This window comes from Triticum dicoccoides, chromosome 7B (genome assembly GCF_002162155.2).
Source record: "Triticum dicoccoides isolate Atlit2015 ecotype Zavitan chromosome 7B, WEW_v2.0, whole genome shotgun sequence".
Classification (NCBI taxonomy): Eukaryota; Viridiplantae; Streptophyta; class Magnoliopsida; order Poales; family Poaceae; genus Triticum; species Triticum dicoccoides.
Window position 1 is genome coordinate 432,177,922 of NC_041393.1, and position 17,416 is coordinate 432,195,337.

A 17,416-nucleotide genomic window follows, 5' to 3' on the forward strand; every position below is an offset into this window, starting at 1 on the left:
ACCCATCCCCCGTCGCTGGCGCTCAGCGTCACCGCCTCCGACGCCGTTGGACCCCGTAGTCGCCGGAGCTCCCTCGTCGGCCTGCCTCCGCTACCTCGCTGGACTGCTTTCTCTCCGGAGCCGTCATCCCCGAGCCCCTCCACGACCCCCGCTGCCCTGTGCCCTACATCACCGGTGAGGCCACGGCCTCCCTCTCCCCTTCTCCCCATCTGTCGCCGGTGACCCGCGGCTCGTCCATGCCACCCCGCACCGCCCGCTATGCTGGGGTTCACCCGTGCGACCACGTCGCCGCGCCCCCGTTTGCCACTCGCGGCCTCGCCGCTGCCGTCGCCCCGCAGCCACGCCCGCTGATGCTCCTGTGCGCCACCGCACGCATCGCCGCTCCCGGCCGGAGCCTCTCTGCCTTCCCCTGCCATCCACCATGGACGCGAGCTCGACCCGCAGCCGCGTTGACCTCCCTTGCGCCCTATTCCCCTAGCAACCTCTCCTCCGGCCCGCCACCATGATCCGGTCGACGCCCGTGCCCGGCTTCCCCCGCCCACCCGAGGCTTCGCCCCGTTTCGCCAGCGCCTGATCCGTTAGGCCCCTGGGGCCTATGACAGATGGGGCCTACGCCTAGAACATTTTTATAAAAAAGGAATTAAAAAATAACAATAATAAAAATAACAATTAACTTAATTAATTAACTTCATTAATCTAGTTAAGTAAACCTAATTAACCTGCTAATAAATCTAACTACTGTCAATTAGATAACAAACTATGACATGCGGGACCCACCCATTAGTTGACTGGTCAACGGTCAACTTTGACCGCTTGCATCACATTGATGTCATGATGACGTCAGCATACACTATTCTGGATAATGTTAGAATTAAATAATTAAATAAATTCTAAAAATGATTAAATCTTTTAAAATTAATATAAAATAAACCTTAGCTCGGATGTAAAAACTTTGTACATGAAAGTTGCTTAGAACAACGAGATTAATCCGAATACGCAGCCCGTTCGTCCGTCATACATTCCTAGCATAGTGAACCTACAACATTTCACCTCTGGTTCACCTGTCCGAAAACGCGAAACACCGGTGATACTTTCCCGAATGTTTCCCCTTTTCGCCGGTATCACCTACTACCGCGTTAGGTAACACCTAACATCGCTCATTGTCATGTCATGCATCGCCATGCTTATGTTTGCATTGTATTTACTGTTTATTCCCCCTCTTCTCTCCACTAGACTACGAGACCGACGCTGCTGCTGCCCAGTTCGACTATGGAGTTGACGACCCCTCCTTGCCAGAGCAACTAGGTAAGCCCCCCCCCCTTGATCACCAGATATCGCCTATTCTTCTCTATACTGCTTGCATTAGAGTAGTGTAGCATGTTACTATTCGGTTACTCCTATTTTGTTGCATAGCCTGTCATTGTTGCTACAGTCATTGATACCTTACCCGCAATCCTAAATGCTTAGTATAGGATGCTAGTTTATCATCATTGGCCCTACATTCTTGTCAGTCTGTCTTACTATACTATTGGGCCATGATCACTCGGGAGGTGATCACGGGTATATACTATACATATATACATACTATACAGATGGTGATTAAGTCTGGTCGGCTCATTGAGTGCCTGTGAGTGATTCATGGATTGGGGGCTGAAAGGACCTTTTTCCCGACGGCCCTCTATGTGGATCTTTGTGGCAGAGCGACAAGGCAGGTTGAGACCACCTATGCGAGAGGTGGGCCTGGCCCTGGTCGGCATTCATGGTTGCTTCATAATAACACGCTTAACGAGATCTTGATATTTGATCTGAGTCTGGCCACTGGCCTATACGCACTAACCAACTACGCGGGAAAGATATGGTACTCGACGTTGTGGTATCAGCCGAAGCCTTCTAGACGTCAGCGATTGAGCGGCGCACGCCGGATTGGACTGGAACGCCTGCTCTTGTATTAGGGAGGCTAGGTCTGCTTCCGGCCGCGTTCGCAACGTGCAGGTGTGCAAAGGGCGGTGGGCCCAGACCCCTGCGCCATAGGATTTAGACCGGCGTGCTGACCTCTCTGTTGTGCCTAGGTGGGGCTGCGACGTGTTGATGTTCCGAGGCCAGGCATGACCCAAGAAAGTGTGTCCGTCCAAATGGGATCGAGCGTGTTGGGTTATGTGGTGCACCCCTGCTGGGAAGTTTATCTATTCGAATAGCTGTGTCCCTCGGTAAAAGGACGACCCGAAGATGTACCTTGACCTTATGACAACTAGAACCAGATACTTAATAAAACACACCCAGACAAGTTCCACAGACAACCCGGTGATCGCTTTTCCAAAGGGCAACGAGGGGAGGATCGCCGGGGAGGACTTCATTCTACTCTCTTCTACATGCTGCAAGACAGAGGCTGCCAGAAGCGTAGTCTTTGATGGGACTAGCTATCCCCCTATTATTCTGGCATTCTACAGTTTAGTCCATCGTTATTGCCTCTTTACACATATACCCATGCATATGTAGTGTACATCCTTGCTTGCGAGTACTTTGGATGAGTACTCACGGTTGCTTTGCTTCCTCTTTCCCCCGTTTTCCTCTTCTTCTCGGATGCCGCAACTACACGTTGGAGCCCAGGAGCCAGACGCCATCGTCGATGATGACTACTACACAGGAGGTGCCTACTAGTACGTGCAGGCTGCTGACGACGACCAGGAGTAGTTAAGAGGATCCCAGGCAGGAGGCATGCGCCTCTTTCGATCTGTATCCCAGTTTGTGCTAGCCATCTTACGACAACTTGTTTAACTAATGTCTGTACTCAGATATTGTTGCTTCTGCTGACTCGTCTTTGATCGAGGACTTGTATTCGAGCCCTCGAGGCCCCTGGCTTGTAATATGATGCTTGTATGACTTATTTATGTTTTTAAAGTGGTGTTATGATATCTTCCCGTGAGTACCTGATCTTTATCGTACACGTTTGCGTGCATGATTAGTGTATGATTGAATCGGGGGCGTCACAAGTTGGTATCAGAGCCGACTGCCTGTAGGAATCCCCATTTCCAACTCCTTGGCCGGAGTTGAGTCTAGTCGATGAAAATTGTTTTACTAACTTGGTTGTGCGGCCCATGGGGCCACATCGCCAATTGGGTGGTATTAGGATCGTTTATTCCTCGACCTATACTCTGGGACTCTAATCTCTCCTCTATTAGGGTTAAATGATTTTACTAAATCTGACTCTAGGTTCTCGTAACTACTTTCTCCTGGAGAGCCCCTTATCACAAATGATCGCCTACTGCGCCAGAAGATTTCGAAGATCCTCTATGATGTTCTCTCGGGACACTTGTGCCCATCGCTTTTGAAAATTCCCTACCACTGTTATATCCTTATGGATAAATGCATACATCTGCCATTCTTACATTCAATGCCATTGATCTTGTTATTACAAGGTGCAACGAACTGCTCTCCGTTGTTCTGAGAATCCTTTAAGCTTGCTGCTTTGCAATTCTTTGCCGCATGAATACACCTACGGATAATACCTCACACTTGTCGAGGATTTGTTCATCCCCAGTTGTTCATGTGTTTCATAAAATTCTTCGAAATACTATTTGATCTTACGAAAATCCTCAACATGCTATTGCTCTTGAAATTATTGCTTGCTTGTATTATGGTTAATCCCATAGGTCTAGTAATCTTATTGGCACCCTTTGTCACTATTATTTTGAGTACATTAATTCGATATGTTTGTGAATGCTCGCAATCATCAAGCAATAGAATTCTTCCCATCAGCTCAGACGTCACTCCAGACATGAGCTGGTTTTTGGCCAATCAATTTGTCGTCGATTGTATGCCCCTATGTCTATTCGACTATCCATCTTTGATGAGAGCGTCTGCTTCTGATCCTTCGTTTTGGAAATCATAATACCTTTGTTACCAAAGCATCGAATTATTCAGATGTTCTATAATCTGACGCATTTGCATCCTTTCCTCCTCTTATTGAGTACCGATACTTACATCAACTCCGTTGTGCACCGCCAGGCCCATTGTTGGGTTATTATCCGTTAGGATCCTTCACATTGAAAAATTCTTGTGAGTTATTCCCATGATACATAATGTCTTTGACAATCAGTATCTTCTGCTTTGTCAACCATGCTCTACTTCCGAGCTGGAGTTATTTGCTCCCGTAGTTTGTGGTATATGTTCCTAAGATTCCCTTATGGGTTGAACCTATACCTTCCTTCAAAACCATATGAACCGAAAGGTTTTGACAAGTCATACCCTTCTAGTGTTTAACAGATAATTTTCTACCATACAACTTCTTTGAGGACGAGAAATGAATGGAAGGTTATGCATTATAGAAGTGGGAGTCGACCTTGAACTTTGTGTTCATGCCCATGGACGCAATGTAGATCTTATCATTAAAGCTTCTCTTAAATTAATTATTCCCTTGGTATAAGTACATCTTATGTCTGGGATCTGGCCTTTTGCAATCGTGGTTCCGACAATGATCTCCTTGAAATACCATTTCTCGTGCATGTTTAAGCACTTACCTTCTATAGAGCAATACCCCAGTCCAAGCTCTACTTTGGATTGTTGTCGAGTATTACCCCCCTGGTATCTCGAGATTATCTTGGAACTGCATGACTTCTTATGAGTTCTCCATCAAGTACTACATTCTCACTGATTACAATTTTTCATGGGCTTTCAGTTATTAAACACTCAAACACACCGATAACTGAACTGAGTCCGCACTATAGTTCAACTACTCTTAGTAATCTTCTTTAAGTACGAGTTTGTACCCGATCAAGCCATTCCTAGCCTGATCGGCTATATCCTTATCGTGTAACTTTTTAACTGTGCTACCTGGTCCTTATTCCCGGAGCACCACTTTCAACGATGATCTAAGCTTACGTCGATTTTCCTCGTCATATCATTTCGCCTTGAACAGCAAGCTTGAGTTTGAGTTTGTGTCATACATGTGGTTCCAATAACCTTTCGCTTCAACAGTCCTTTGACTTGATGGCATCGTCGATCGATTACACCTTCGTGAAATCTCTCGACAATTGTGTCGTGATCATCATCAACATTTTGAGCTCTTCCAGGATATTGATTGAATTCATGAAGAGAAATACCATCCTTGACCTCGATGATTTTTATTATCATCGACAACACCGTTGACTTCCTTTCATCACGAACTTGTCCACATTATGAATACAACTTGCTCTCCGGCTAGTGTTGTGTTCTGCCTTGAAGTATTACTGTCTTTTCTGTCGAGAATGTTGTGGGGATTGCTCCACCTCTTAGAAATTCTCGGTACGATGATACTTCTCACCATCACCATTCTTCCTTGGTCCCCGTGTTGTTTTTAACCAGGATACCAATATGCTAATGATGCTGCTTGAGTTCTGGACTTCTAGCAACCGTATTGCTTTGAAGCTAATGATCGACAGTTTTTTCTTAGACTGTTGGTTATTGAATCATCACTCTAACATTGATCTTGCTGCCTAAGGTCATATTTTGGGCACACCTTTCAACTAGTGATTGATGGTGTATGTTTTCCTCGAGCATACAACATTATATCATTTGAATTGACAAGTGTCATCTTCTTGTTCACATTATTGTGGAAATCCATTCGTTTGGAATTCTCGGTGAATTGTCGCTGAGCCCATCAGCCACCTCCTCATCCCCTCCTTGGTTTAATGATGAACTATTGTTTCAGGAACCCGCTCCCATAGTTCATTTCCCAAGAATCTTGCAATGTCATTTCGTTGATATGTGTCGCACCTTTTCTTCTCGTTCATCCTGAGTCTGAGGTATCATGACACCAATCGGATCTGAATCTCGGTCAGATATGATGGTTGGGACAACTTTCCAGTAGTTATGATGTTGGTCCTTTGATGACCCGGTAATATGATGTCATGCCTAGCACCCCCTGGCTGGAGGACCTATCATTATAATTTCTTTTGCAAGGATAACCATTCTTCCTGGAGGAAATTGTAAGACTTATTTTATAAGTTGCTCCTGATCGATCATTTGTGTATCCAAAGCCTGGCCCTTGATTGAAACACCATATCATTTCTACCTTGAAGCATGACTATGATACCCCGCTCTTCAACAAGAACATTAGAGGCGCGATGCTAAATGTTTCTTGATCAGTTATCCAAACACCGTTGTATGGGTAACATCTTGATTAATCCTTGCCTGTTATCTGAATGGTTGGGTACTTGCTCTCCTACCTTGTATGCCATGTTCTGCTTGTACATGGGAAGGATATACTCCTAATAATTGTGTGTAATCACAATTTTCCTTTCCATTGTTCTGTTTAATCTGATAATCGCGTTTTCCTTTCCATTCTTCTGTTTAATCTTTCCTTAATCTGACTTGACTAAGCAGAGATAATTCCCTGCTTAGGTAGGCACCTTGTTGTACCACTCTGTCTGTAAGATCCTGTTACTATTGTTGATGACATTCCAGTAACCACCGATGTGTGATAACTTTGCCAATTGGTTCGCCTCGTTGAACAAGCATGAAAATAGCTCTCTTTGTTCCCTGTCCTTGGTACCGACATTATTGCCGGCATAGCTGGCAAGCTATTCACTAACATGCCTCCCTGTCGCGGCTGTGCAAGGTGTCACCACCCTTCTTACTTTCAACCCACATGGTGGGCCCATAACCCACAGGTCCACTGGATCAAAACCTGACTCTTATTCACAACCCGAATTCTAATGTATCATGTGCACCTGGCTTCGTATGTGATTCACGAGCTAAAATCTATACCATTATTCATCCTGGAATCAAACACCATGTTATTCTCGTTGTTCAAACCCCCATTCCGGCTTCTGTCTAGTCATCAAATGATGGCCTACCCGTTTGAAACTTTGGTACCATTTTATATTGCACTCAACGAATTCACTGAAATACAACTCGTGGGGTACCTCGTGTATTTCCCATTGAGTTCACCGTTAGATGCCCTGCTTTGTGGAGATGCGTTCTTTCGGAGTTTTTCCCCTTGGTTGCGTTCGTAGGACGATGGAGATCCCAAAGAAAGGATGACGACTTGAAGCAGAGAAATGAAGACATCAACAAAAGGGATCAACCTCTTCGAAAGGGTAGCTGAGGGAGTCCCGGACTAGGGGGTGTCCGGATAGCCGAACTATCATCATCGGACGGACTCCAAGACTATGAAGATACAAGATTGAAGACTTCGTCCCGTGTCCGGATGGGACTTTCCTTGGCGTGAAGGCAAGCTTGGTGATACGGATATGTAGATCTCCTACCAATGTAACCGACTCTGTGTAACCCTAGCCCTCTCCGGTGTCTATATAAACCGGATGGCCTCCTTGATCATACCATAGGCTAGCTTCTAGGGTTTAGCCTCCTTGATCTCGTGGTAGATCTACTCTTGTAACCCACATCATCAATATTAATCAAGCAGGACGTAGGGTTTTACCTCCATCAAGAGGGCCCGAACCTGGGTAAAAACATCGTGTCCCTCGTCTCCTGTTACCATCCGCCTAGACGCACAGTTCGGGACCCCCTACCCGAGATCCGCCGGTTTTGACACTGACATTGGTGCTTTCATTGAGAGTTCCTCTGTGCCGTCGCGATCAGGAAGGATGCCTTCTCCCGTCTTTAAAGACGGCACCGTCGTCAAGAGAGCTTTGGCCGCTGGCCAAACTGTCCGACTAGGTGGTTCTCTTATGACCGCCTGTTCGGCCACCGCTCCGACGATGACCTCTCAGGTCATCAAAAGCGATCTTCACGTTAGCCCGGAATTTGCCGAGCAGTTAGATCCGATTGAGCTCTCCTCTGTAAACGAGCTCTTGGATCACATCGCCGCCCTGGGAGTCTCTACAGACTACGATCAGATTGGGCTTAAACCCGATCTAAGAGAGATTAACTCTCCTTAGGCCACCCACCACGTTGTCGTGGTAGAGGAACAATGCGGCAACCCTTCTTCTACGTTGAAAACCAACTATGTCCGGATTCCCGATCCCTCCAAGCCGGATTCCCACGAAGGGACGGACGCTAATCAAATACTGAACTTAGAGTCAGGCATCGGACTAGATTCATTGGAAAGCATCCAGCAAGTCAAGCTTCCAAATCCGGAAACTTCTTGGCCTTTGAGCCTCAGATCGGGCGGGGTTCCGAACTTGATTCCACCCGCCCACCCAAACATAAGCGATCTATCTCGAATACGGCAAGAGCCCGATGAAACAGTACATCATTACTGGGCCAGATTCCTCCTGGTTATGAACAGGATAAAGGACTGCTGCGAAGAAAGCGCGATTTCAATTTTCTGCAACAATTGCACGGACAAGGGAATCATGAACGCCATAAGTCATCGCGAAGTTACACGCTTCATCGACCTAGCGACTATCATACAAAAATACTGTGCGGTAGAGAGTGCCAGGAACACCGAAACTAGGTTTTGGGACAGTCCGGCCTTGACCACAACCCTAGTCCGAAGTAAAAGGGTGCACCATACTCAAGCACCTGGGTTAAAAACCAAAAAGCAAAGACCCCCTAAAGGGCATGGAACCGTACTGAAGGGCTGGCTCAACGGACCCTGCAAAATCCACAGTACGGAGGGCGCCACTCCAACACACCGCCTTCGAGCATGTTGGACACTACGGCAGGTGGCCAAATGTGGCGAAGGCTTTTTAGCCCCGGGCAAATAGCCCAGTAGTACCGGTACGGTATTAACAGTCTTCGAGACTTTCGCATCAAATAACATGCGAAAACGAACAATCCGCGGCCTCGCCGAAGTCTACCAAGTAGCAACAGCAAATCCATGGAGTGACACGGCTATCACCTTCAACGCCAGCGACAAACCTAAATTCCGAACAGCTAGAGCACCAGCCGCATTGGTCCTCAGTCCGATAGTGGACGGCTTTCGCCTTACCAAGGTACTCATGGATGGCGGCAGCGGATTAAACCTCATCTACGAGGAAACCGTTCAAAAAATGGATATTGACTGGAGCCGCATCGAGCGAAGCAGCACAACCTTCAGAGGGATAATCCCTAGTCGAGAAGTACGCTGCACAGGAAAAATCACACTAGATGTAGTGTTCGGCTCACCAGACAATTACAGGTCCGAGGAGGTCACGTTCCAAGTGGCCCCATTCGGCAGCGGGTATCACGCTTTGTTAGGGCGAGAGGCATTCACAATCTTCCAAGCTATACCCCACTACGGGTACATGAAGCTCAAAATGCCCGGACCCAATGGGATAATCACTCTTGCCAGTGATCCAGATACAGCACTCCGCGCTGAAAATAAGACAGCCGCACTGGCCCTAGAGGCATTGTCCGAAGCCCTAGCGGCAGAGGAACTAACTACGCTGCGCTCCATGGTGGATAGGGATGATGTGATACTCGATAAGAGGTCCAAGTCCACCTCTTTTAAACCAGCAGACGAAATAGTCCAATTTCAGGTCCATCCAACGGACCCCACAAAGACAGCCTCCATTGGGGCACAATTAAGTCCTGATGTCGAAGCCGCACTACGAGAATTCCTTCGGGAAAATTGGGACATTTTTGCCTGGCACCCTTCAGACATGCCAGGAATCCCACGCAGGCTGGCAGAGCACAGCCTAAACATCCTAAAAGGATTCAAGCCGGTCAAACAAGCTCTTCGGCGATGCTCCGAACCCAAAAGACAGGCAATGGGAGAAGAGCTAGCCAAACTCTTAGAAGCCGGATTCATCAGAGATATAAAACATCCGGACTGGCTAGCCAATCTAGTAATGGTACCAAAAAGGACAAATCCTCGCGCCTCTGCGTCGATTTTAAAGACCTTAACAAGGCCTGTCCAAAGGACCCTTTCCCCCTCCCTCGCATTGACCAAATCATCGATGCTACCGCAGGGCACGATTCATTGTGCTTCCTCGATGCATACTCCGGATACCATCAAATCAAGATGGCGGAGAAAGACCAGGCCGCAACGGCATTCATTACTCCATATGGGCCATTCTGCTTCAACACAATGCCCTTCGGACTCAAAAACGCCGGCGCAACATATCAGCGCATGATTCAAACATGTCTGGCTACCCAGATAGGCAAAACAGTAGAGGCATACGTAGACGATGTGGTCGTCAAGACCAAACACGTTGAAACTCTAGTAGAAGACTTGAGGGTGACATTCGACAACCTCTGAGCATATGACATTAAGCTCAATCCGGAAAAATGCGTCTTCGGCGTACCAGCCGGAAAGCTCTTGGGCTTCATCGTATCCGGTAGAGGAATTGAAGCAAACCCGGCCAAAATCCGAGCTCTGTCACAATTGGATATTCCAAAAGACCTCAAGCAAATACAAAAACTAACCATATGCGTAGCGGCCTTAAGTCGCTTCGTCTCCCGTTTGGGAGAAAAGGCTCTGCCCCTCTACCGCCTCCTCCGGCGCACCGAACATTTCGAATGGACGGATGCTGCCACAGCCGGACTCGAAGAAATAAAGGCCATACTAGCAACAAATCCAGTCCTGGCCGCGCCCAACCTGGGCGAACCTATGTTATTATATATCGCAGCCACACATCAAGTTGTCAGCGCGGTACTCGTCGTCGAGCGAGTGATAGAAGGGCACAGATTCCCTCTTCAAAAACCAGTGTACTATGTATCCACTGTTCTAACTCAATGCAAGTCCCGGTACCCACATTATCAAAAGATAGCATATGCGGTGTTCATGGCATCCCGGAAGCTACGACACTACTTTCAAGAGTGTTCCATAGCGGTGGCCTCCGAAGTACCTCTCAACGATATTATAAACAATCGCGACGCAACGGGCAGGATTGCAAAATGGGCTATTGAGCTCTTACCATTTGACATAACCTATAAACCACGGTGATCTATAAAGTCGCAGGTTCTGGCCGACTTCGTCGCCGAATGGACCAAAGCTGAACTCCCTAAAGAGTACGGCGCATACTCCAATTGGATCATGCATTTCGACGGATCCAAAATGTTGGCTGGCTTGGGGGCTGGCGTCGTCCTGACGTCCCCAACTGGAGACACAATCCAATACGTACTTCAAATAATGTACATGGACTCCAATAACGCAACCGAATACGAGGCCCTTCTACATGGCCTCCGGATGGCAATCTCCATGGGCATTCAACGCCTAGAGGTGCGCGGCGAATTCAAACCTCGCAATATCCCAAGTAAATGGACACTTTGATGCCAAAGATCCAAAAATGGCAGCTTATCGCAATGCCGTCCTAAAAATGTCAGCTCGGTTCGAAGGACTCGAATTCCACCATGTAGCCCGGGATAATAACCAGGCAGCAGACGTGTTAGCACGCATCGGCGCGAAACGAGACGCCGTCCCTCCAAACATCTTCCTGGAACGGCTCTTCAAGCCATCCGTGTTATGGGAAGAGGAGTCCGGAAATAACAATCCGGGGCCAGCTGCATCACCGAACTCAGACCATTCTGACACAATCGGCGGCTCAGCCAACGAAATAACACCATCAACTCACGAAATAATGGCAGTAATTGCCCCGTGGACAGAACCATTCCTAGCCTACTTAATTTGGCAGGAACTTCCCGAAGACCAAAATGAGGCCCGCTGCATAGTTCGGCGATCTAAAGCCTACAAGGTCCATGAGGGAGAACTTTATAAGAAAAGCACAACCGGAGTCCTTTAAAGGTGTATCCCCGAAGAAGAGGGGCGGAATCTCTTGGCTGAAATTCACGCCGGACTCAGCGGGCACCACGCTGCAGCCCAGGCACTCGTAGGCAAGGCCTTCTGTACAGGATTTTATTGGCCGATAGCCCGGGCAGATGCTCAGGACTTAGTCCAACGATGCGTCGGTTGCCAGCTCTTTGCTAATCAGAGCCACATGCCACCCACCACCCTCAAAACTATACCCATTACCTGGACGTTCGCGGTCTGGGGGCTTGACATGGTTGGACCCCTTAAAGGGGGAACCCACAAGCACAAATACTTATTGGTCATGGTGGACAAATTCACCAAATGGATTGAGGCCAAGCCGGTTAAAACGGCAGAATCCGGACCGGTGATAGACTTCCTATCCGGGGTAGTACACCGTTTTGGCGTCCCCCAAAGCATCATCACTGATAACGGCACGAACTTCACTGCCGACGAGGTTAAACTCTGGTGCAAAAACATGGGTATCAAGCTCGATTACGCTTCAGTCTATCACCCCCAAACTAACGGTCAAGTCGAGCGAGCAAATGGTCTAATCATGAGCGGCATCAAACCCAGACTAGTGCGGTCCCTCAAGGAATCTAACACGCACTGGGTAGAGGAGCTCGACTCTGTACTCTGGGGGCTGCGGACCACGCCAAACCGAACTACTGGATTCACACCATTTTTCATGGTGTACGGCGCAGAGACAGTTCTGCCTTGCGATATAATTCATGACTCACCTCGTGTGCGCATGTACGAAGAAAGAGAAGCCGAGTTGGATCGGCAGGACAGTTTGGACGCCTTAGAGGAGGAGCGGGACGTGGCAAAGGCTCGTTCCGCATTCTATCAGCAGCAGGCTCGAATATATCAAAGCAGAGAAGTACGGGCCAAAACTTACAATGTCGGCGAACTCGTTCTACGCCTGCCGAACAAGAAAAAGGACAAACTTAAGCCCAAGTGGGAAGGTCCCTTCATCATCGACCAAGTCCTGACCGGCGGAGCATACCGTCTACGTAAAGTATCTGACAACCGACTCGAGCCGAACCCATGGAACGCAGCCCGTCTCCGAAGATTCTACGCCTAAACACCGGACTCAGAGTTCGTCTCACTCCCCCGTCCACCTTTTTATATTTCCTACTGTCTCTTGTCCCCCTCCTTCTTCCCACTTTTTTTCAATACCTTTTATAGGCTGATTTGTGCTTTGTTCGCACACACTTGATGTGCTCCTAGCACTCATTATACCTGGGGGCTTCTTTACCAGAAGCTTATTAATATGGGATTCATGCCCACACATGTGTCATACTTCCGCATGTACCTTTTATTCACCATTATATGCATCGATATGACTTAAGTTTTGGCGAAGCTGGGTTGCCTGGCTCCTGTGCTTACCCCTACGTTCCCGATTGTTCGGCTAGGAGGTAAAGGGAGCACCTCTGCGATTGTTACTGCCGGGTCAGCCGGATGTGTACCTCAGACTGGGTGAAGCCGAAAGCTAGCGTTCTTAAGAGAATATTCGGTCAGTGACTTGAAAGATGATTTATTACTTACTTATTTATAAGCCCCCAGATGCTTTTTCTGCTATTTTTGCAGTCCGGCATTGCACCTTAGGGCATGCCTCCCAGGGAAAGGAACCCTTAACGGAACTATTCTCCCTGGAAGATGTTTCTTACTAACCATGTAATATAACATAACTAGTTGGGCACTTGTCTGATAAAGCAATTATGACCCCGACGCCTTGTCTCCATGCATGCCCCGGTTCTTTTACAACCGTAGGGGTATTCGGACACACTCCGGACTGTTTGGTCCCGAGGTTGAAGCGAAACGGTCTGCAAAGACAAACGATCTACAATCCGGCTAGAAGGCATCTTACATGTCATTTCAAATTACATCGTCAAACCGACTGATTGTACTCCTCCTCAATCCCATCTAACAGGATGTCTAATTTACAGTCCTGTTGGGAATATTTCGCGGCCAGTTCTACTTGGCCATACATCAAGCTCACAGGGATCTCCTTCCCATCAGGCCCCGCAGGTCCGACCTCGGCCATGTGGTTTGGGTCAGCCTTCGGGTAGCGCGTCTTCACCATGGCCCAGGCCTCCCTGGCGCCCTGACGGCAGGCCGATATCTTCCACAAATGGAGGCGTCGCCGTGCTCCCTGGAGCTTCTCAGCAAGCTCACCAAGGCCCTCGGGTAGGGAGACAGATGTCCATAAAGCCTGAACGACGCCACTCATCGCCTGTTGAACACGTTCGAACAATTGCGCCAGCTCGGGAAGTTGGTCACCTGTTGACCCAGGCATTTCCTCCGCAGGGCGACCTGTGAGCACACCTAAAGACATATTTCTGTCAAACGACTTCCTCGCCGAATTCTTCTTTTCAAAGGAATTTGCTCAAGCACTTACTATAAATGCCGCGACGAAGTCGCTGATTCTCCTTCAAGGAGCCAGATAGTTGGGCCCGAACACCTTTCAGCTCTTCTCCTAGCTGGGTGTGGGCATCTTGGAGCTTGTTTCTCTCCTGCTGCACCTTCATAAGCACCCTCTCGCCAGCCTTTAGCTGGCGCAGTAGCTGTTGCTTGTCCGGATCTAGTCCGGCGCCCTCTGCAATATTATTGTCAGATTCACGCTGCACTTTGTTAATTAATTATCTTTTCAAAGTACATCTTACCAGCGGGGGTCTCTGTGGCTCCTCCTGTGGCGGCCAGTGCAGCCTCAAGTTGGGCCTTGCACTCTTGGAGCTCCTGGGACAGATGGGTATTCTTCTCTGTAAGATCCTGCATAAAAATTGATCCTTAAATCAGTTATTCTAACCATTTTAAGTCTCGGGGGCTACTGGCATATATAACTATTAAAATTACTTACGCGTATGTCTTTCACATACTGCTTCGTGGCTCTGGTTAACCCATCTTGAGCGGCACGGAGGTGCGCGTTTCCCGCATCAAAGGCATTTAACGCCTCCGGGGAGAAACACGCGTCACGAAGAACTGTTCGGCGACGCCTGTGATTCATGGCGCTTTCCACCTCAGACCGGGTGGCGGACAGCCTGTCGGCATCCTCCGTCGGAGGAGCGTCCGACTCATGCCTTGTATTCGCCTCCCCTTTCGGGCCATGCGTTGGAGCATGGCTGGTGGAGGCTTGATTGGCAACCTCTCCGGACACTGTCCGGCGAGCGCTCTTTCTGGAAAAGTTATGAGCATTAATATACCTCCTGGGAATCCTTCCCTTAAAAAATAGCGGTGCTCCGTACCGTTGCGGCGATGTTTCAGTTCGCGTCGCACTCCTCTTCCGCCTGCTGGGCCGGACTGACCCTTGTTGGCCGGTCGCCGCGGGCTCGACTTCCTGCCATAAAGGCGCTTCCTGTCGAACACCATTGGTGCACGGTGGTCAGACTAAGCATTAAAGCAGTAACGGCGCCAGGACTTCGGTCGTACTCACTGGGGAAGCCGGACACAAACCGGGGTAGTCAGCCATGATGGCGACTAAAGCATTATCTATGCTGAGCTGGTGGTACACCCCGTCGATTAGTTCCACCGCTAAGTCCGGATCCTCTTCGGAGGACGGATCAAGGGACCTTTCTGGGTCCTCGGGTTGTGGGGCTGGGCTTTTTATGCCCTCCACATCCCGACGCAGTTCCTGTGTCAAAATCATACAATAAGACAATTGCCTTTAAAGGCATGGTTCAGATATGCATGCGACCGCTTACCCAGCTCCGAGGGTTGTTCATGGAAAATCCTTCAGAGGATTCGTGCGGAGGAAGTCCTCCTTCTCCCCCTTGTACAAGCCGGACAGGATCTTCACCAGATCGTCGGCCGAGCCAGGTCCCTTGCGGCCGTGACGGGTGGCGTCGTTGTCTCCGTTGAAGTCCCACATGGGGTGTCCCCTATATTGGAGCGGCTGCACCCCACGCATAATGCATGTGGCCATGACTCTGATCATGGTTAATCCGGAATGGGCTAGCAGCCTTATCCAGCCCATCAAGTAATGGACGCTACTATCATCTTCTCGTCGAGGGCTCCGTGGGCGCCAACTTAGGCGTTTCTTCAGGGGAGCGTTGCTGAACTCCGGAGGGCCGATCCGGACTGGATCCTGCAGCGGAGCGTCCTCCATATAAAACCACTTCGAAGGCCAATCTTCGGACGTCTTCTTTGGGGTCCCGGACAGGTATCCGGTCCCGGCGATGCGCCATATTTCGGCTCCGCCCACTTGCTATATCGACCCCTCGTGAGAGCGGGGTACGAGGCAAAACAGCCTCTTCCACAGTGCAAAATGGGGCTCTATGCCCAAGAACAGCTCACACAGAGCTACGAAGCCCGCGATGTGCAAAATGGAGGCAGGTGTAAGGTGATGAAGCTGGAGTCCGTAGAACTCCAGGAGCCCCCGGAGAAAAGGATGTATAGGAAATCCAAGTCCCCTTATTAAGTAGGAGACGAATCACACCCGCTCTCCTTTGGAGGGATTGGGGGCGCTCTCCGCCTGTTTCCCACCTTTGTAGGTGGCCAGTCCGGCTCGAACCGGAACCATGAAGGCCGGGGGAAGATACCCCTCTGCTTGGAGCGTCACTAACTCGCTGTGCGAGACTAAGCATTTCCTCCAATCTCCTGGCTTAGGGCTGGGAGCGCGAGAAGAGGAGCCGCGTCGACTGTCCATGTTGGAATGGGTTTGGTGTCGGATGCGCCTCGATGAGTGCTTGCGGAAGGAGGATGATGTGATTTGGATCTGGATCCTCGCCTCTCTTATAGGCAGCTTATTTGCGCAGCTAGGGGGTAAAACATAAAAATACCCTGGCTTTTCGCATTCGTGCGACGCGTGGAAGAAGACCATTATTGGACGCGGAAGCCAAGGAGCACAGCATTTATGAAGCAACCGGACACTATCCGGCAAACACATGGAGCATGAAGAAGAACCCGCCTTGCAAATGCCGAAGACAACATACGTGCCGGATTCGTCGTTATTGAAGCCTGGTTCGGGGGCTACTGAGGGAGTCCCGGACTAGGGGGTGTCCGGATAGCCGAACTATCATCATCGGCCGGACTCCAAGACTATGAAGATACAAGATTGAAGACTTCGTCCCGTGTCCGGATGGGACTTTCCTTGGCGTGGAAGGCAAGCTTGGCGATACGGATATGTAGATCTCCTACCAATGTAACCGACTTTGTGTAACCCTAGCCCTCTCTGGTGTCTATATAAACCGGATGGCCTTAGTCCATAGGACGAACAACAATCATACCATAGGCTAGCTTCTAGGGTTTAGCCTCCTTGATCTCGTGGTAGATCTACTCTTGTAACCCACATCATCAATATTAATCAAGCAGGACATAGGGTTTTACCTCCATCAAGAGGGCCCGAACCTGGGTAAAAACATCGTGTCCCTCGTCTCCTGTTACCATCTGCCTAGACGCACAGTTCGGGACCCCCTACCCGAGATCCGCCGGTTTTGACACCGACAGTAGCCAAGACCGAGAAGACTTGTTAGGTTTTCGCTACCAACACTTTTTCCCCCTTACTCCAACGCTTAAATCTCGGGACGAGATTTCTTGTAGTGGAGGAGAATTGTGACGCCCGGATAATCAAACTACAGTAATCCCAGGTTAACGATGCCACGTCACCCCGGTTACTGTTGCTAACCTCTCGTTAGTTCAAAACCGGTTCAAAAGTCAAATTCAAAATATGTCAAACAACAAAAAATTTCAAACTTTAAAACTAAAATGTTCGGAGTGTGCCGATTAATGTTTGGGAATTTAAGGTGAAGGAAACACACTTTTACAGAATGCATAAATATTTTAAATTGAACTAAAATAGAAAAGAAA